At 38.5% G+C, this 20,945-nt stretch overlaps 1 long non-coding RNA gene across 1 annotated transcript; it reads right to left on the bottom strand.

Annotated features, from left to right (window-relative positions):
• Positions 1 to 3,563: 3,563 nt before the first annotated feature.
• LOC123619163 (uncharacterized) lies at positions 3,564 to 20,559 on the bottom strand. Its single transcript, XR_006727708.2, has 3 exons — positions 20,481 to 20,559; positions 7,440 to 7,550; positions 3,564 to 4,437 (listed from the first exon to the last, which is right to left on the bottom strand). It is a non-coding gene; the product is annotated as an uncharacterized LOC123619163 (long non-coding RNA).
• Positions 20,560 to 20,945: the final 386 nt, after the last annotated feature.

Below are 20,945 nucleotides of genomic sequence, written 5' to 3'. Positions count from 1 at the left end.
TAACTTAAGGGGAGCGTTCTCACCAGAACCCAACCACGAAGCACCCTGATCCTGAATCCCCAACGTCCAGAACTATAAGAAGATAAATGTCTGTTCTTTCAGCCACCCGGTCTGTGGTGTTTTGTCATGGCAGCCTGAGCTGACTAAGACAGTGAGCCTTGAACTTTGTGATGAACTGAGTTCCTAGTCTTCCTGCTTCTACTAAACTATTTTTATGAGACAATAATTAATTTTTTCAAAATTTTCCTCATTGTCTCATTTTCTCATTGTTTATCAACCACTCAGCTGTAGTCACTGCCTTAGTAGGAGAGTGAATATAGCCCAGGAAAAAAAACAGACTTAATCACGTTGTGGGTTAAACTGTGACCCACTGGGGGAAAAAAAAAAAAGGAGAGATAATGAAGTTCTAATGTCCAGGACTTCAGAATGCAACCTTATTTTGGGACAGGGTCTTTGCAGAGCTAACAAAGTTAAAATGAGGTCACTAAGGTGGGCCTTAATCTAAATGACTCATATCCTTCTAGAAAGGGGAAATCTGGACACAGAGACATAGGGAAAACACCATCGGAAGATGGAATTATGCTCTCCCAAGCCAAGGAACACCAAAGATTTCCAGCAAACCACCAGGAACTAGGAGAGAGTCATGGAACGGGTGCTTCCTCACAGCCCTCAGAAGGAGCCAACTCCACTGACACTGCAGTTTAGGACTTCCAGCCTCCAGAGCTGTGAGACAATAACTTTCCATTCTTTAAGCCACTTGGTTTGCAATACTTTGTTAATGGCAACTCGAGCAGATTAATACAAATCATCTGATAGCTAAAGCACTTATGATTTCCAAGAGCCAAGATTTTGAGGAAAGATTGCTTGCTTGCTTGCTTGTTTAGCATTTTTTTTTCCCTAGAATCTACCGTTGTATGTCAAGATTCAAAGTCCTGTTAACACTGAGATCAGTTATTCTCAAAATTTAATGTGCATCAAAATGGCAGGAAGGGTTTGCTAAAACACACGTTGATGGGCTCATCCTCAGAGTTTCTGAATCAATAGGCCTGAGATGGGGCCTACGGATCTGCCTTCCTAATAAGCTATTAGGTGATACTAATGATGCTAGTTCGAGGACAGAGATGAATGTTGGCTGACAAAAGAGCCCTTTTAATAACCACATGGTGATGAGAGCTGGAGCAGTTGGCAGAGGGAGGAATCAGTGAGTAAACACAGAAGCCACGCCCCCTGGGGGCAGAGAGCTGGTCCTGGAATCTGTAGAACAGGGCAGCTGACTCAGTAGTTTTCCAAAAGGAGGGTAACTGTAAGTCATGAGGAATTTCACAGGTTTAGTGGTTCAGATATTTTCCTACACATGGCCATGTTTTCCAAAACATCCTCACAATTCTGGGAGAGCTGGATTACTAGAGGTGGGGTTAGAAGGGAGTTTCAGGCAGAGTGGAAGAGCAAACAGCATGTGCAAAGCCCTCGTGAAAATATAACACACGTTCAAGTTGAAAGAATGCCGGAGGGGCTGGAATGTGGACGGTGGGGCAGCCCACCTCTGTAAGCCTGGAGGTGGGAGAGCACTTCTCAGAGACAAGACTGTAGATTGTAGACTGGGTGGGCACCCTAGGAGGTTAAAGCAGTTAACTCAGTTTGGCTGTTTCAGAGGTTAAAGAAACCCCTACCTGTCTACCAGATCTTCCGCATTTGTACTAAGCATAAAGGTGAAGACATGATAAGGATTCTTCATGAATTTCCTGCAATCCCCTGAGTCCAACCTTTACAGGCCAGTTGGTAGCCAGGTCAACAGAGCAGCATTGCATTTTTAATAGAGAGCATCTTAGGTCAGATTCTCCAGAAGCAGACTCTGAGACAAGATTCATGTGGATGTGACTTAGTAAGGAACTATCTTAGGAAAAACTGTCAAGAAGTGGAGGAAGCACAGGAAAGGAGAAGTCAGAACAGGGTGCTTTCCTGACCCCGTTGCTGAAGGGGAACTCTGGAGGATAAATCACACTGTAGGGTTATCTTGATCTGAATAGGGTCAGGAGAATTCCCAAGAGCTGTTCTCCAAGAGATGAGCTTCCTGATAGCCATTGGAAGCCAAAACATACCAAAACCAGGAGAAGAATGCAGAGAAATGGTAAAGAGTAGCTGTCTTAGTCTGCTTGGGCAGATGTAACCAAATAGACTGGGTGACTAAAACAACACAAATTCATTTTCTCATGGTTCTGGATGCTGAGAAGTTTAAGATTAAGGAGTCATCCAATTCAGTTTCTGGTGAAGTCTTTCTCCTTGGGTTGCAGACAAGGGATTTTCACTATGTCTTCAGTATCAATGCACGTAGGGAGAGAGAAAAAGGTATCTTTTTCTTCTTCTTAGAAGGACTCTAATTCCATCCTGTGGGCCCCACACTTGTAACCTAACCCCATTACTTCCCCAAAAGCCTATGTCCAAATACCACTACACTGGATGTTAGGACTTCAGTATATGAATTTGGGGAAGACACAAAGATTTAGTTCATAACAGAAGCCATGTGGATATGGTTGAAATGCGGTTAATAGCATCTGGTAGTACACCTTTCCTTGTCTGCTTCTAGTCTTTCCTGATGCTGGCCTCAATCAGGATCACTTCAACCCATCAAATGTGTTCTAAATGTTTGGAAACCCCTCCACTGATTTAGGGAACTCATTTCTGCAAAATTTCCCGCTTGCCCAGCTCTTGTGGTTGTGTGCTGGGGGGAGCACCAGAGGCTGACTCAGCCTGAGTTTGAGCCCTAATTGAGTCAAAAAGACATGCTACCTTTGGAAGATTAGATTTGGATTTGTTCTGCATTTATTTAAGTGAAAGGTCACAGGGATGACTCTCTCAGAACAATGGAAGCCTATTGTTAAGGAAGCATCTGAGTGTGCAGCTCCAGAAACAGACAACAGACAGCAATGTCCAGATGGTGATTCTCCAGCTTAACAAAACAAAGTCCCTTTCCTGGAAGTGCCGCCGTGCACCAAAGGTAACATCAAGCAGCCTTAGCTCAAAAGAGAAGGAAGAATATTCTTCTGGAAAAGTATTTCATTTTTTTCCCTTGCACTGTAGTTCAGTTCCTCCCTGAAGCCTATTCCAAGCCGAGGATGGAAAAGAATCACCCAAGAGATCAATATGAACATCATCCCTGGCATCTTCCCTTCTCACTGAGCTTGCTGACTTTGCAGTCTTCAATTTTACGTTGTTTCTGGTGTATGTGTGTGTATATGCACACACACATATACTAGATTTTTTTTTTTTTTTGCTTTAAAACCCTCTGTTGGTCTTCATGCTGACTGTAAGCATTTAAATAAAGAGTTGTAGAAGAAATACATTAGCGTTTGTGCTCTGGCATCACACGGAACTGGATTTGAGTCAGTTTCACCACTCTTGTTATAACACTAAGCGTTGCTGAGACCTAAACATCTCATCTGTAAAGTAGAGCTAATTATATCTTATCTCAATTAGTTGTCACAAGGAATATATCAGATTACATTTGTAACGCTTCCAATTCAGTGCCTGGCACACAGTCATAAGTAAGATAATTATTTACTATTGTCGAATAACAATATTTTTAAAAAGAATTTCAGGTAATATAGTAAATAAAGAAGGCTGAGAATATCGATGCACGTGCTTAAAGCAAAAAATAATCCATATTCTATTAACTCAACTACCCTCTAAACATATTTTTAATTGGGAGGAGTCAGTTTGACAATGAAATTTTTAGAATGAACAAACCTGAGTGCTGGAAGGAACCTTAGAATTAAGTATTCTTCACTTTTAGATGATCAAACTAAGGCACCAAAGATGCTCTGTCTTGCTCAAGGTCAAATAGCCCCCAGGCAGAGGTAGCACTGAAACACGGTGCTATCACTCTACCACAATCTATTAGACCTCAGTTCTTATTTGCTGAAGGAGTGCATCAGTTTCTTTTTAGAATTCATGGATGTACAAATTTATAAAGCTGACTCAGGACAAGCAATCCCATGTAACATGTCGCCCAAACAACTGAGCTTTGGTTTGACACACATCATTTCTATGTATCAGAAATGTTTACATCAATGCCTGAACACATTCCAAAGTCTTGGAAGTGGGAGAGAAGGGTTTAAAAAGCAAACAAACCTTAGTCATGTTATTAAAGGACACTTGCTTTGGAATGGAACTCTGGCGTGTTTAATTATCAACATGTGCCTTTCCATCCCCGGCCTATTAAATCATCTGGCCTGCTAATAATAGCCTGTTTAGCCATCAGGAGAAGATGGATGAGGTTTAGTTCCCATTTTCAAATCCGAGGGATCTGCCCTGTTTCTGAATTATCTGCAGATGAAGATTAGTCACTGAGGCATCTGTAGGTTGTGCAGAGGACATCCGAGTCTTGGCCGGCACATTTATCCTCACCAGCGTGCCCCTCCCTCTCCTCCAGGGCTTCCACTGGTGAACAGAGACGGAAAGAGCCAAGGTTAAATGTAGGGAAGGAAACCTTACCAATTAAAAGCTGCTTTTAGCATTTGTAAACTGGATGTCATTGCTTCCTGTTCTTAAACCATCTGTGAAGAGATCACCTATTTAGCTTGGCAAAGGACTGCTTTCGCAAAGACAGCTGTTTTTTTTTTTTTTTCCTCTTTGTTCTTTTTAATCCATATCTAGTGTTCCTGTTACCTGTTGATGTGTAACAAACTATCCCAAAATGTAGTGGTTTAAAACAAAAATTCATTTGGATCATGCTTCTGTGGTTGGGGAATTTAGGAAGAGCTCCCTTCACCAGGTGTCCCATCTCCTCTCCATGAGGTGTTACCTGGAGCAGCCTGACCAGTGTGAGGGGATCCACTTCCAAGATGGTTCACTCACAGGGCCAGCAAGTCGGTGCTGGTGTTGGCTGGGAGTTTGGCTTAGTCTTTTGTCAGGGTAATTTGGTTGTGATCCATGAGGTCTCATCCGCAGTCCAATCGTACTTCCTTACAGCAGGAGCCGCTGAGGGAGTTCCCGGATAAGTGTCCTTTCAGCCCCGTGAAAGCGGCAGGACACCTTTTGACTTAGTCTCAGAAGCCCCAGAGGCCATTTTTGCTGCATCCATTGGTCAGGCAAGTCACTTAAGGCAAAGTTCAGATTCCAAGGGTTGGAAAATAAACTCCCTCTCTTAAGGATAGAACAGCAAAGATTTTGCAGAAATCTTTTTTTTTTTTCAACTGATTACAATGTTGTGTCAGTTTCTCTTGTACAGCATAATGTTTCAGTCATACATATACACACGTATATTCTTTTTCCTTATAGGTTACTACAAGATATTGAATATAGTTCCCTGTGCGGTAGACATCTTTTAATATATTACATCAAGGAAAATCAAACTCTTAACTGTTAGATTTGAGCTAACCCCCCTCCACCACACAAATGAGCTGATGTTTCGCAGAAGCTTAGAAGTATTTTTAGTTTATCCATTAGGTCTCCCTCCAGTCATGATATTTAATATTTAATAAATTAGTCGATTTGTTTATTTAATATTTAATTTAATACATATTTTGTGATGTTTTCAAACTGATTTCAATATCAATCAATCAAATTTCATTAATTTTTTTGGTAATTATTCCTTTCCTTTCCCAGTCCATTCCCATATTGATTATAATACTCCAAATGCCAGTCTGGATTCTAAATAACAGTCAGTAACAAATAGTGGAAGCTTCAACACAACATTCTCTACGAAAGCAAGGCAGACAAGGGAAAAAATAATTAAAAAACATTTTCCAAGCTAAAGAAGAATCTTAACAATGGCAGAGCTTTTGAGATATTTAGGTGGCTTTCATGCCACCCTTTCTCTTTTATGTCCCCAAGGAGTAAGGGTACAAAAAAATCAGTTTTGCAGATCTTATCAGTAGATCCCAAAGTAGAAATTAACTAGTAGTAAAAAAATCTCATACATTGAGCCCCTTTTCATTTGCATATATTTGCATATGAATTCCCAACTAATTGTTGTGAAGTAACAATTAAGAGAACAATAGAAGAAAGGAAAGGGGCCCCAGGCTGCAACAGACACCTGGGAGACTGTATTTAAAAAGCTTTTTAAATATTTGAATTTTTTTCAATAAAGACAAAGGCACTGAATCATGCACACACAATGCTACCGAAAGAATCAAAGTGGGAAAAAGTTCGCGACCAACTGATTCCACTTTTTGACGGAGAGAACTAATTCTTCCCACTCCAATCTTGAATATCAAGGCACTGTAATATGTTTAGAACCAAAGGCACTGTCTAGACACAGTGCTGAAGCCAGTTCTGAGATCCCCCTGCCCAGCTTGTAAGTTTGCACAAGCCCATCTTCAAACTGCTATTTTAAAATAGTTGCTGAATGTTCCTTTAGCAGAGAGCTTGTTTCCTTGGGACAAGGTGGCGTTCCTTTTCCCCCTTTGTCATCCTGAACAATTCAGCTCTGGCCCCAAGGTGGCTTACTTCTCTTAGCAAAACCGGTGACTTGCACTGAACCCTTTTCCACTTTTCTTAAAAAGAAACTTAGCAAACATCTGTGCTGTCTTGAGCACAGTCTTTGAGTGATCTTCCCCGTGATAAATTTTTTTTTTAATTGGCCTGCCTAGCACCTATTCCCTCTTCTGACAATACAAATCTAATTTTTCTTCGTACAACTTTATCTCTTATTTTCAGTCTTTGTGGCTTCTCAGGGGCCTCTCACCCTCAGCTTTAAAAATAGAGTCAAAACAAAGGGGGCTACAGTTCAGTGATAGAGATGGACCAGAGTAAGATAAACATAAAGGGGAAAGACAGAAGGGAAGAGACAGACAGAAGATGCTGATGACATTAAGACCTTGAGTCCAACTCTGCCCCAAACTATATTTTCAAGCCAACTAATAGTCCTCCTCCAACACAGACACACACACACCCAGCACACATGTACACACAGAAACATTTCATTAAATGATATGATATTAATAATCATTGTTATTGTGCTTAAGCTAGTGTGATTTGCATTTCTGTCACTTGAAATCAGGCTTTATTCATACAACCCCTTACGAGCCCAAAGCAGAGTCTTCCTCCCAATTGTGTATAGTGCTGACCTTGAAAAGCACTGTCACACCTAGACTTGTGTGTTAAATTCACTCCATGGGCTTTCATATAAGTGCAAACACACCAATGGTAGCTTTTCCCAATTACTTATGTCTATTATGGGATTATTTAACATCACTAACTAAATTACCCAATATAAAATTATTTAATTTATCTAGACCAGACTGTCCTGTTAATATACATACACACACTCACCTAATCCTCTTGTGTAAGGGTAAAAGGCCGCAATACTCGTAATTCTCTAGGTGGGTACGTATCTAATTAGCGTCCCCATACGTGTGTGTATTCGGTAGCTTTGCTGGAGTGACAAACAACTCCAACATCGCAGTGTCGTATAACACAAAGGCTTATTTCTTGCTTACATTACATGAAGGCTTTGGTCCAGTAGAGTTCTTCTCCAGTGGTGGCTCTGTTCTGTCTTCTCAGTTAGACCTCCAGACTGTAGGAGCAACTTCTATCCGGAATGTGACATTCTGAGAGCAGAAAGCAGAGGCAAGAGACTAAACTGAACCAGGCAATCATATTTAACAGCTTCTGCTCCAACCTGGCGCACATCACGTTCACTCAGATTACACCGGACAAGTCTACCAAAGGGACAGGAAAGTAGATGCCACTTACACTGTGGCTTAGCAAGTTACACGACAAAGACAAGGACATATAAACTCCTTACAAAGATGGGAGTGAATTGCTTTGAACAATAATACAACCTGACACAATAGATACAATCTGATGCAGTAGATTTGTGTCAGATTATATTACTCCCTTTAGCTGGCTGCTCCCTAGGTACCGCTATGGCTTGAATCCAGAACCAGGATTTCATTGGAATTCTAGTGTCTCTAATGAGAAAATTCACACACACAGAAAAACCATGCATGCCTGCAGTGGGAACCCATGCCCTGGAGCTATGAAAACTTAGGGCTCTTGCATTCTGCAGGGGAAGAAGTTCCCCTTCTATGATGGGCACCCCCATGGTCATTGCTTCATATAGTCTTACTCAGAAAGCTATATGAAAACAAGCAAACCCTAATGTGTTGGTCTTAATTGCAATTAGCAAATATTTTGACTCTGCTATCCTACTCCTCTGACGCTAGATTTTTTTTTTTTTTACAAATACGTAAAATGTGAACTCCTCAAATATTGATGCTATTAAGATGTTGTGGTTCATATTGGTGAGATTTATATTCAATAAATTTATCCATACACTCATATATGCTAAGGCATTCTAGTCAATACAATTTTCTCCATTTTGTTATATTTCCAGTGATGTTTTAGGAATCCTTAAGTGGGCACTCTCTAGTAAGAGCAAATGTTTATCATCCGCCCCAAAGCTTAGAGACTTAAAACAACAATAATTATTTATGATCTTATAATTGATATGATCAGATATTTAAGAGCATCCTCAACTCTGTGGTTCTGAAGTTGTAGACGAATGCTGGCTAGGGCTAGTGTCATGAAGTCTTCCTCACTCATGTGTATGGAACTGCAGCTGGGAAGACTTGGGTATCTGGGAACAGCAGGGGCTCCTCAGGCATCTTTCTGTAACCTTATTTGGTGTCCTTTGTGATCTCCACCATGGCCTCTTCAGAACTACTCATGTTACCAGAGAGTTAGGTCCTTGTCTCCTCACAGAAAATTTTCAGAGACAATACATAGATGTCAAGAAAGCAAAGTAAGGATTTATTTAGTGATAGTATGCTCTCGAGGAGAGACTGAAAAGATTCAGGCTAGTAGCTGCACTGAGTTTCCTTGGCAAGCTGGTTATATGGGGCGTAAAAATGAATAGGCAGACGTTCATTGGATAGGGAGGCGTTTGGGGTCATACTTCCTGATTTTTATCCCAGCTCCACCTTTCCAAGGGGAGGATGGACTATTGTTCTTATTTAGTCTTGATGGGAAATGTCATGATGTCAGTTCATGATGGGTACTTCTTATCTGCAAGGCTAATCTTATTTTAATGAGGGCATAATGAGCCAAAGGTTACATCAGATGCTAGAGATTCCTGCCTTATCTCACCTTTCTCTGTCTACCTCCAAGAAATTTATCAAACCAAAATGTATGGTTTCTTATCAGTCTGGAGGTTCCTGCTTTTCTCTGTCTGCTCAAGGACCCCCATTGTTCACAAGGTATATGGTTTCCTGCCATTTGGCCCATGCCTCACTTTCTCTGCTCATATCTTGCTCTCTGCCTGCTCTAACACTTACATGGCCAATTAGATCTCCAAAGGTACAAGTGTATATATACACACACACATATATATATATATAGAGAGAGAGAGATAGAGAGAGAGAGAGAGAGGAGAGAGAAGGGCTCCAGGTGAAACTGTATTACATTTTATAACCTGGCATCAGAAGTCAGGCAACTATCAATTTTGCCATGTTCTCATAGTTGAAACAGTTACAAAGACATGTTTAGCTTTGAGCAGATGGACCAGAGACTTCATCTCTCAACAGAGGATTGTCAGCATAACTTTGTAAGAAGAGTGTGTGGTATGAGATTAATATCGGTATGATCATCATTGGAAAATCCAATTTGCCAAAAATACCCTGTCTTCCTTGCCCCTTAATCTAGTTCTGATGAGACACATTGGATTTGAATCAAAAAATGTTACAGCTAAAAGGAACAGACCATAAAATTATCTTATGCTACTTTTTCCAATTGCCAATTCAGGAATTTAAGTGATTGCCCAAGGTAAGACACATAATTAGATAAAAATATGCGAAAATTAGACTAGGAGTCCCTATTCTGAACCCTTTTCAGTGAATCACAGCAGCATGATCCATTTTATTGGTCTCCAATTTTACAGGTCATGGCCATGGTGTAGTTACAAAGATAAAAACTGAATCTCAAGTTCTATTGACTTGCAAGTCAACTGTTATTTGGTCTTGGATATTTATTTGTTCAGATTTGTTAGCTGATAGTGATGCATACTTAAATTACCGGTCAAAAAGGGAACTAATTTCACACCTATACAAAATTAACCCCAAATGCACTATAGATTTAAATGTCAATGTAAAACTGTAAAGCTTTTAGTAGAAAAAAACCACAGAATATAATACCAGATTACTAAAGAACATAAAATGACACTTGGTATGATTTTTCTTATATTCTTAATTCATATCTGTATGAAATAAGCAGTATTAACTGGTTTTATAAGGACTTCAAACTCAATCCCTTAGCAGTAGATTTCAAATTCCTTAATAGTTACAGGGCAATTGCAGTCATCTATTTCATAATCTATTTTATAGTAGGTATGTAGTGGTAGTTTGTGTTTTTGAATAAAGTGATTTATTTCATCTAAGTTGTCATATTTGTATGTGAAGAATTATTCATAATATTTCCATATTACATTTTAGTATACCTACAGAGTTTGTGGTGATATCCCTTACTTCATTTCAAATATTTGCAATTCTTTTCTTTTCTTTCTTTTTTTTTTTTCCCTCCCTCAGATTTGCTAGCTGTTTGTCAATTTTTTTAATCTTTTTGAAGAATAAGCTCTTGGTTTCATTGATTTTCTCTATTGTGTTTCTGTTTCCAAGTTCAAAATTTTTGCTCTTACTATTTCTTTTCTTCTGTTTGCTTTGGGCTTATTTTGTTCGTCTTTTTATAGGTTGAAGTGGAAGCTTGGATTATTGATTTGAGGAATTTCCTAATGTGTGAATTTAGCTGTATAACTTTCCTCCTCAGCACAGCTTTGTCTGTGTCTCACAAATTTTGATAATTGTATTTCTATTTTCATTCTATTAAATGAACATTTTAAAATTTCTCCTGAAACTATTCTATTGGCCCATGGATTATTTAAAATATGCTGCCTAGTTCCTAATGTTTGGAAATTTTTCTGTAAATTCTCTTATTGACCTCTAGTTTGATCCATTGTGGTCAGAAAACACAATTAGTAAAATTTCAATTAGTTTACATTTTTGAGGCATATTCTATGGCTTTCTACCTTATGATATGATTCATAGGTATTTTAAAATGATGTGGGTTCTGCTGTTGTTGAGTGTTCTAAAAATATTGAGTAGATATTGTTGGTTAAGTGGTGCTGTTGAGTTCTTCTATTCCTTGCTTATTTTCTGTCTGGTTTTTCAATAATTCACTGAGAGAGGGGTGTTGAGGTCTCCAAGTATAATGGGGGTGTATTGTTTTGTTTCAGTTTTATCAGTTTCTGCCTCACACATTTTGCAGATCTGTTGTTTGGTGTATACACATTTAGACATTCTGTGTCCATTTGTGTGTTTACTTTTTTATCATTATATGTTACTCATTCTTTTTTGTAATTTTTTTTTTGCTCTAAAATCTACTTTATCTGACATTGATTTATCTATTCGTGCTTTCCTTAGATTAATGTTTGCATTATATATCTTTTTTTTAATAGGTGGGTCATGTTTTATAAACCACTCTGCCAAACTCTGTCTTTTCATTGATGTATTTATGCCCTTTACATTTACTATAATTATTAATACTTTAGGATTAAGCCTACCATTTCATTTTCATTTTGTTTGTTCTCTCAGGTGTTTATTTTTGTTTTCTTTTTCCTGCCTTTCAATGGGTTACTTAAATTTTTCTAAGAATCCATTTTGACTTATCTATTTGTGTAGTTTTTTTAGTGGTTACTCTAGGTATTGCATTATTCATATGTATGTAGGTGAGATATATACAGATACATATACATATATCATCTCATATCACATACAATGGTATATTTATATATTTATAGGTACAAACTAAACCTATTATAAACCCAAAACTTCCCTCTCTTTAAGTTCCTTTGTACTCCTCTATTTATAATATAATTGTCTTAAATATTTCTTCAGCGTACATTTAGAACCATATCACACAACGCTAAAATTTTTGCTTCAATCATCAAAAAAATTAGAAAACTCAAGAGAAGAAGTAAAACCTATTGTATTTTTTTTCATATTTTCTTAATTTTGTTCTTTCCTCCTCTCCAGACTTTTAGGGTTTCTTATTTTAGTGTTCTTTCTGTTTAGAGAACTTTCTTTAGCTGTTCTTATAGAATAGCTCTGAGATTGAGAGATTATCTTAGTTTCTCTTCACCTAAGAATATCTTGATTTCCCTTTCATTCCTGAAGGACATTTTTTCTGAGTATAGCTTTCTAGGTTGACAGTTCTTTTCTTTCACCACTTGAAAAAAATATTGTGCCACTTTTTTCTGGTCTCCATCACTTTTGATGAGAAATCTGTTCTCATTCTACTTGTTTTTCCTCTACAGGTAATGGGTCATTTTTCTCTGACCACTTTCAAGATTTTTTCTTTGTCTTTAGTTTTTAAAAGTTTAATTGTAATGTTTGTTTGCATGGATTCCTCTGAACTTATCCTGTTTGAAGTTTACACAGCTTTCTGAATCTGGAGATTTATGTCTTTTGACAAGTTTGGGAAATTGTTGGCCATTATTTCCATGTGTAACTTTTCCATCATTGTCTTCTTTTTCTTGAAATCCAATGGCAAGGATGTTAGGTGTTTAAGAGAAATATATTCAATTTTTTGTAATAAGCTATAATGGAAAAGAATCTGAATGTGTGTATATATATATATGTATATATGTGTGTGTGTGTGTGTATAGATATAGATATATATATATAACTGAATCATTTTGCCATACACTGAAACCAACATTGTAAATCAACTACACTTTAATAAAAACTGAAACAAAAAAATGAGAAAAAAAATGTTAGGTCTTTGATTACAGTTCCACAGATCCCAAAGACTGCTGATTTTTTTCAATCCATTTTATCTTTGCTATTCAGATTGGATAAGTTCTATTTTTCTATCTATATTCCATTCACTGATGATTTCCCCTGTCCCTTCCATTCTGTAATTGAAACTATTCAGAGAGCTGTCTTATTTCAGTAATTTTATTTTTCAGTTCTAAAATTTTTGTTTGATTCTTCTTCCATTATTTTCCATTTCCCTGCTGAGACTTTCTTTGCTGAGACTTTTTTATATTTTCATTTGTCAAAAGCACTTTGATAATTGGTCATTAAAACATTTTTTCTCTTGCTGCTTTAAAATCTTTGTTTGATAATTTTAGTATCTTTGTCATGTCAGCATTGGCATTTCTTGCTTATATTTTTATTTAGTTTAAGATCTTCCTGATTCTTAATATGATATGCAATTTTTCCTTGAAACCTGGACATTTTTGAATTATGTTAGGTAATTCTTGATATTAATAAACTTCACTTTTAATTGGATTTTTGAGGGCATAACCTGTTGAGGGGAAAGGGGAAGGTACCATTTCCTTTACCAGCACATAGAAATTGAATTCCAGGTTTGCCATTTAGCCTCTATTGACACTCAAGTTGGGCAAGTCTCCTCATTACTGCTGGGCAGAGGTGGAAGTTCTGATTCATTATGTTGCCTCCACTGACAGCAGTGGGGATGGCCTCGTTACCCCTGGGTGATGATGGAAGATATTATTCTCCATTAGCCTTCCTGAGTGGAGATTGGGAGCATTACTGCCAAGTATGAGTAGAAATCCATGCTCCCATGTGGTCTGTTCTGACACTGGGTGAGAGGACAGTAGGTATTAAAATTCTAGCTCCTTACCTAACCTTCTCCAACTCCATCCCAGGAGGGGTGTTATATTTCCTTGTTGTATCCTCAAGTGGATTCCCACTCAGCCTTTGCTGATTTTTTCTGTGTTGGTTAGCTGGAATGGAGAAGTTAGTGTCTAAAGGTTTTCTGTCTTGTTAGGCTTCCATTTTTCCTGTCCTTTGGCTAGAAAGAGCAGGCTTTCATTAGGGCCATTTTTGTCTGTGCTGGCTGGTATACCCAGGTTGCTGGCTTCATCAGATCTGAGTCAGGAGGCAAAAAGGAAACCTGGGTAACTAACTGCCATATCATTCCTTAGCTCCTAAGTTTCCTTGACAGTCTGCTTTCTTCTTCCTGTATTTCAGAGTCTTCTTATATTAGTTTTAAATATATATATATATAAAAATTAGGTATGAAGCCTCCCACTTTTACTAGAGGCACATGTATTGTTTCAAATCCAAAGGGGGAAAATCATATCTCTCTCTCTATATATATAAATGAACTATATATACATATAGTTCAGTATTCCTAATTATACTTAGTGTGGTGATAAGGAAAGTATGCCTACTCCATCTCTTAGAAGCAGAAGTCTCATTAATAAAGCTTTTAAAAATAATAATTTAATTCATATTGTTTTTAAATTAAAAAAGAAATCCAGAGTCTAGTTTATCTGAGAGATTGCCCCACAAAAATTATACTTAGTATTGTGATCAGCCTATCCTATGCAAATAGTATTTAAAATATTGTTTTCCATGCCATCTTTAGCTCCCAAAGAGCCGGAAGACCAGTAATGAATGTTTGCCTTCAGGTAATATATTGAGACAGTACTTGAACCAGTCATATCGAGCAGAAACTTGGGGTAGATCAAAGACCAAACAAGAAATCATGGTCGCAGGTAGGTAGACAGACCTGGGAGAACAGGATTGCGAATAGTCTCGTACTATCATGTCATCTCACTGCATCGTGACAACAGCCCTGGGAAGTAGGTACTATTATTGATTTTCATTTTACAAAAGAGGAAAGAGACACTCAGGGACTAAATAATTCTCCCAAGTTTTCACAGCAAGAAACTGGAGGATCCGTTCTTCAAAACTCATCTGTCTGAATCTAGAATCTAGGCTTTTAACTGTTAATAGATCAGAGATGCTCAGACGAAGTGGTTCTAATATTAGCGTTCCAGATAAGAGATCACAACAATGATATCCAAGGGTCAGAATAAACTCTAATCTCAGACAAAATGATCTGCTAAGACAGTGATCCGAAAAGTAGCTGGAGGTTTCCAACAGATGAGCTGAGCTTCAGTAAATGGAATTCCAGTGCAAATGCTCTGTTGTTGCTGGAAGAGAAGTAAATGGGTAGCATCAGAAGAATAAGGAGAAGGAAGCCTGATTTGTGGATCCAGGTCAGGGTGAAGATTTCTGGACCTGTTTGAAGGGACTTGACAGAAATATAAGTAACTCACAAGGAGAGGGGAGGACTGTCTAGATGATTAGAACATTGACTCATAATCAGTCATCACACTGATAATACCAATTATTGAGTACAAGTTGACTACCAGTTATTGAGTGTGTGCCATATACCATAGGCTGAGCTCGATACTGAAATAAGTTTCAATAATTGGAACATGCAGCCAAGACTCAGACTAGAACTGAGTGTGCCAGATTCCCTTTATCGCAATGGAGCACCCTAAAAGGATGCACTTGGGGCCCCAGCATTCAGCACTGAGGTATTTAGAGTCCTTATTAGGAAAGATAACTTAGTAATAAACTTATGAATAAAAAAATGTGAATTCTTAAGCACCTCCTGCCTCAAATCATGACTGGTCTAGAACACAGGATGCAACAAAGTCTGCAGTTGAATAGATCAATCATCTATGAGGTTGGAAAAAAAAAATTAGGTATGAAGTCTCCCACTTTTACTAGGGGCACATGTATTGTTTCAAATCCAAAGGGGGAAAAATCAATACAAGATAACATCCCTACAACACATCACCCATCAAACATTCACTCATTCATTCATTCAATGACTAAGTACTGAACATTTGTTCTGTGCTTGGAATCACAAGTCCTCTGGATACAGAAAAGGACAAAACATGCCTGATTCTGCCTTTGTCGGGCTCACTGCCTAACACCGGAGGACACTTAACACAATGGATCGATTGATGAATCACAGACAGCACATGAAACAGTGAGCTAGCTGTTTAAATACAGATGTTTCCCAGTTACAAAAGATGTAACAAAAGTGTACAGCAGAGATACACAACCTCGCCCAGAAGAAGGGAAGAGTGTTTAAGCTGAGGCCTTGATTTTGAGTAAGCTGAGGAAAGTGAGGATTAAGAAGGTCCTAGTCAGAGTGAATGGCGATGGAAAAGCCCTGATCCTGGAAGTTATCCCACATGCTAAAGGATCCAAAAAAGGGCCAGAGAGGCTGGAATCTGGGTAGGGCAGAGTTCACCTCTGTGCCTGTGGAGGCAGGAGGGAGTTCCTTGGAGGTAAAATGCAGCACAGAGTGGGTGGGCGCCCTAGGAAGTGACTCCAGTGCAGGCTCAGTCTGGTCACTTTCTGGGTGGCAGGAGCCTCGCTCTACGGCTCTGCCCCCTTTGCCGTCTTTGTACTAAGCACAATGAGTGAAGATGTGAAAGCAGCTCTTCTTAGGACTTAAAACCTCATCTTCTCCTCAGCAAGAGCTCTCAAGTGGCCCGGAGTTGGTGTCTGGAGAGCAGTACCAGCCCTGCCCTTGTGAAGAGTCACCTATGAGCAGTGGAGCAGCTCCTCGGATCAGAGGCAGCGGGCAGCCAGGATCCACGTGACCTGGTCCAGATCACCATGGAGCTAATGAAAAGGGGTTGGGACTCTGCCAGCTACAAGATCTAGTACGGAGGAGCCAAACGATGTGTTTTAAACTACTTCGAAATCTGTGGATGTTTCCTCCACCTTTGAAGATCATTACAGCCCTGAGCTAACCACCAGTAACCCCACGGAAGCCTAATATCAAAAATCAGTAGAGAAGCATAATTTCCCAGCCAATTCTGGCATCCCGCTCCGCTGAAACCCATCTCACTGTAAAACTACAGGATAGTGTATGTCACGTATTTCTTCCCCATGTGTATTTGGAGTTATTTTGGCAGGATTTCATGAGTTTCTTGATTCATGTAAAGGATGGTAGCCATAATGTTGATAGAGTGACTACCGACCCCATGTAGATATAATTAAATGCCTGGGCTTATCCTAGCCATTCAGTAAATATTTACTGATTCCAGCTATCTGTGCGGCACCCTTCTACATAACAGAGATCGATGGGAGATACGCAAAGTTCTTGTTCAGTGAGGTTCGTTGTCTAAAAAGCTGAGACAGTAGCCATATAATCAAGAAGAAAGAAGAAAGGAGAGAAAGAGAAGGAGGGAGAAAAGTAAAAGGAAGGAAGGGAAGGAGAGAGTAAAGGAAGAAGGAAGGACATTTCTGGCCGTGTTAACTAGCAGGAAAATTAAAAAGGGCAACGTGATTGACCATACTCAGCATGTGTCTGCCTGACTAGTGCTGTGTCACACACCACTCAGATACTTAGCGACTGAAAACGATGTTGTGTTTTGTTTACAGGTTTTGTGATTGAGAATTCTGGAGGGGTTCAGCTGGGTGGTTTGTCTGTGATCCATACAGTGGCAGCCAGGACAGGAACATCCTCTTTCAAAAACAGCTTTTTCAGGCACAGGTCGAGGATGCAGGCTCCCTCCCTCCCTCCTTAACCTCTTCCTCCTTTCCTCTTTCCACGTGGCATTTCGCCATTTCATCCTGTCTCTCAGCATGGCTTCATTTCCTTACAGTGTGGCAGTCAGAGAGCAGTCACACTGATTACATGGTAACTTGCTTCTCTAACTGTGAGTGACAGTTGCCAATCCCTAAAGGCCGGGGCCCAGAAGAGTCTAGCAACTTCTCTATATGTGAGCCGTCACAGAGCCCACCTAGACTCAAGGAGATGTTCCGTGGGCCCCCAGCCCTCGATGGAGAAGTGCCAAGGCACACAGGCCATCTTTAACCTAGCACAGGGTCTCTGACATAATGTTGAGTGACTGAAGATAGCTTCCCTCGGGAGGTGACATTTGAACTGACTCCTGAGTGACAAGAAGAAACTAAAATGATAACTTCTAAGAGCAGACCACGCTAGGCAGAGGGAACAGCACACAAAAACCCTGAGGCATAAATGATTGCTGTGTTTGAGAGAAGAGTGAAGGCTAGTGCAGCCGGAGCTTGAAGACTAGAGGGAGAGACTGTGAGGATGTGAGATAGTAAAAGTAGAGTCAGTTGGCCATGGGTGGGATTGGGATACTATTCTTAGTGTAAGGGAAGGCATAGGAAGCTTTTGAAATTAGCATGAAGTAATTTACATGTTTAAAGGATTACAGAAGTACCAGAATAGCAGTTGGAAGAACAGTTAGGAGACTATCACAGCAATTCAAGTATGCGATGATGATGATTTAGACTCACTTGATTCCACTGAGGACAGATTTAAGATGAACGTGGATATAGGTATAGGTACAGGTTTAGGAATAAGTGTAGGTATAGGTACACACATAGATGTAGATGCAGGGACAGATTTAGAGGTGGACCTATATACATATGTATTTAAATAGAGACTTAGATATACATATGCACATAAAAATCAATATGGAAATCATTATAGAATGAGATAGAGATAGAAATACAGAGAGAGACACTGACATAGAAATAGAAAGATAATAGATTTAAGGATAAGGTATATAGAGACAAAGATATGCAGATATATTTAGATACAGATAGAGATAGATATAAATGTTTAAGTAGAGTTTAGACAGAGATAGAGACACAAACAGAGGTAGATAGACATTTGAGATGGACACAGCAGAGTTTGTTAGGGGATTAGGTAAGACAGCAAGGATGCAAAAGAATTCAAGGATGCACCTGGATGCAGAGTAAGGCTGGTGACTGAGTTGGAGGAGACTGGTTTATGGAAATTATTCCACTAAAGAGGTAAAATCGGCTCAAGAACTCCTCTGAAATCAGAAGTACTAGAGGGGGTCATGTCACACTGATTTGTGTCCCCTTCCCTCTCACATGAACGCTCTTCTCTGCCTCTGTCTTTCAACCTAGCGTTTCTCACCTCTGGAATATTATGATTGGGAGAGTGTCACAGGCTTTGGAGCAATAGAGGTCTGTATTCAAACCAGGTGGCTGCCATTTACAAGCTATGGACCACAGGCAAATTAGCTCACTTCTTTAAGCTTCAGGATCTTCTACTTCAAACTGGAAATAACTTTACTTACCTCCCAGGGCTGCTATGAGAATTAAAAATTTTTTAAAAATATGTAAGATGCATTTAGTGCTGTGTCCAGAACCGAATAGGACTCAAGAAATGTTCATCTTCTTTTCCTTATTTTCTCAAGCCTTTCAAAATCCTACTTGTTTGCTAAGAATCAACCTTTCTTAGTTGCTTTGTGAAACTTTTTAAATCATTGCCACTCCTCAATGTATCATTCCATAATTATTCCCATTGAGCTAATGCAACTCCCTGATTAAACTGTAATTTCCTTAAAGGCAGCAATTGACTATTACACAACCTCTTTTTTCCACAACATCCAGCACAATGCTGAAAACTCCATAAGTATATAAAATAAAAACCTATTTATTAAATTCTCTTTTTTTCTTTTGGTATATTAAATAATTCTCCAATATTGAAGTTCCAATGAGAATTGAATCTAAAAATGATTTAATACATAGAGTTTCATGGATTTTCCTAATTAAATAAGCAAAGGACTTCAGGAAGGTTTTGTTTTTCTTATTCTTTTCAAGTGGTCTCATATTTAATAGAACGTTATAGATATGAAAATAGAAGTCTCTGTAATGGATGGTTTTTTCCCCATCAAGGTCTCTGAAAGTTAGTCAACGTCTTCAAATTGCATAGATGTGTCATTGTCTTAAATGACTTATATTATACGAGAACATTTGTGAATGCTAATCACTCTGTATTCTTGGGGTAAAATTTACCTTTGAAAATATAGCTTCCTGAGACAGATATTGTATATTATATTTTAAAGTGTATTTGTTACAAGTAATTTTTTTAAATTCAAAATGTGACTTCTAGATAAAGTTTCACATTACAATAATATCTTTCTCTTCTTTCTGTCTCTACCTGTTTTCTTTCTTGCACAGAGTATGAAAGTATCCTCCCAAAAGCTGGAACTGTTCTTACCACTGCAAAAACTACGCCCCTTCAGAAGCTTTGTCTCCAATTTTGATCAAATACAAGCATAGCTATCTTTGTCAAACCTTATTAATATGAAGAGAATTTCTCTTTTGGATTCTTAACCATGTGTTCATAAAATTATTTCTCTATGACTTGAGGATTTTTATTGTCAAGGAATATCTCTCATTTTACACTATTATTGCTTATTGGTCTTAGTATCCATTGATTTTCCACATTGACTTTTTTTCATAAAATAATAATTCCTATCTTAATAACTAGTCCCATATAAGATATGTTAAATCACATGTAGACAAACAATCTTTTTGTACTATACAAATACCATTGGTGGTATATCCTTTTTAATCAGAGTTGCAAATTGAGTATTCCATAACAAATGCTGCATACAACCATAATAAAAAACAAAGAAAATTATGAAATAAGAAATATTAAGCAAAAAGTTTCTTTCCTTGGTACAGTTATAAAAAGGATTCCTCTATGGATAACCTTTTAATGAATGCTGGAGTGCGGGCTATCCCACTATTGAAACATTGGCACAAATATCTATGCCCCAAATGGATAATCCAGAGTGTAGCATAGTCAAAAATGCACCAAATCCTTTGATAATTTTTCATCTGTACCTGGTGATGTGGATGATCTGACCCTTCTCTTCTTTCCACCCTCATGTCAGATTACTCTTTGCTTTGCTCAGGATGATCCAGACACACTGATTCCAATTCCTTGAACACACATAACTCTCTTAGCTCAGAGATTTTGACCCTGACATTTCCTCCATGACCCTGACATTTCCCCCACCTCCAACATTTTCCAAATGGCTCTTCACATGGCAGTATCTTTTAATCCTTTGGTTTAGATATCACCTCCTCAGTGAGTTTTTTGGCTACTTGAAGTATGTCTCCCTATATTGATAGAGCACCTAGATTCATAAATTTCATTTCATTGGGCATTTCACAGGCATCTTCTTTCTTGCAAAATACTCACTGCAATGTGTAATTATCATCACAATTATTCAGAGGTTTATTTTCTGTCTTCTTCACTAGAATAGGATCTCCATAAGGACAGGAAATGTGTCTGTATTGATCATC

This window comes from Camelus bactrianus, chromosome 2, assembly GCF_048773025.1.
Source record: "Camelus bactrianus isolate YW-2024 breed Bactrian camel chromosome 2, ASM4877302v1, whole genome shotgun sequence".
In the NCBI taxonomy this organism is placed as follows: domain Eukaryota; kingdom Metazoa; phylum Chordata; class Mammalia; order Artiodactyla; family Camelidae; genus Camelus; species Camelus bactrianus.
The sequence above is the reverse complement of the archived record's forward strand: the minus strand, read 5'-3'. Positions and strand labels throughout refer to the sequence as shown.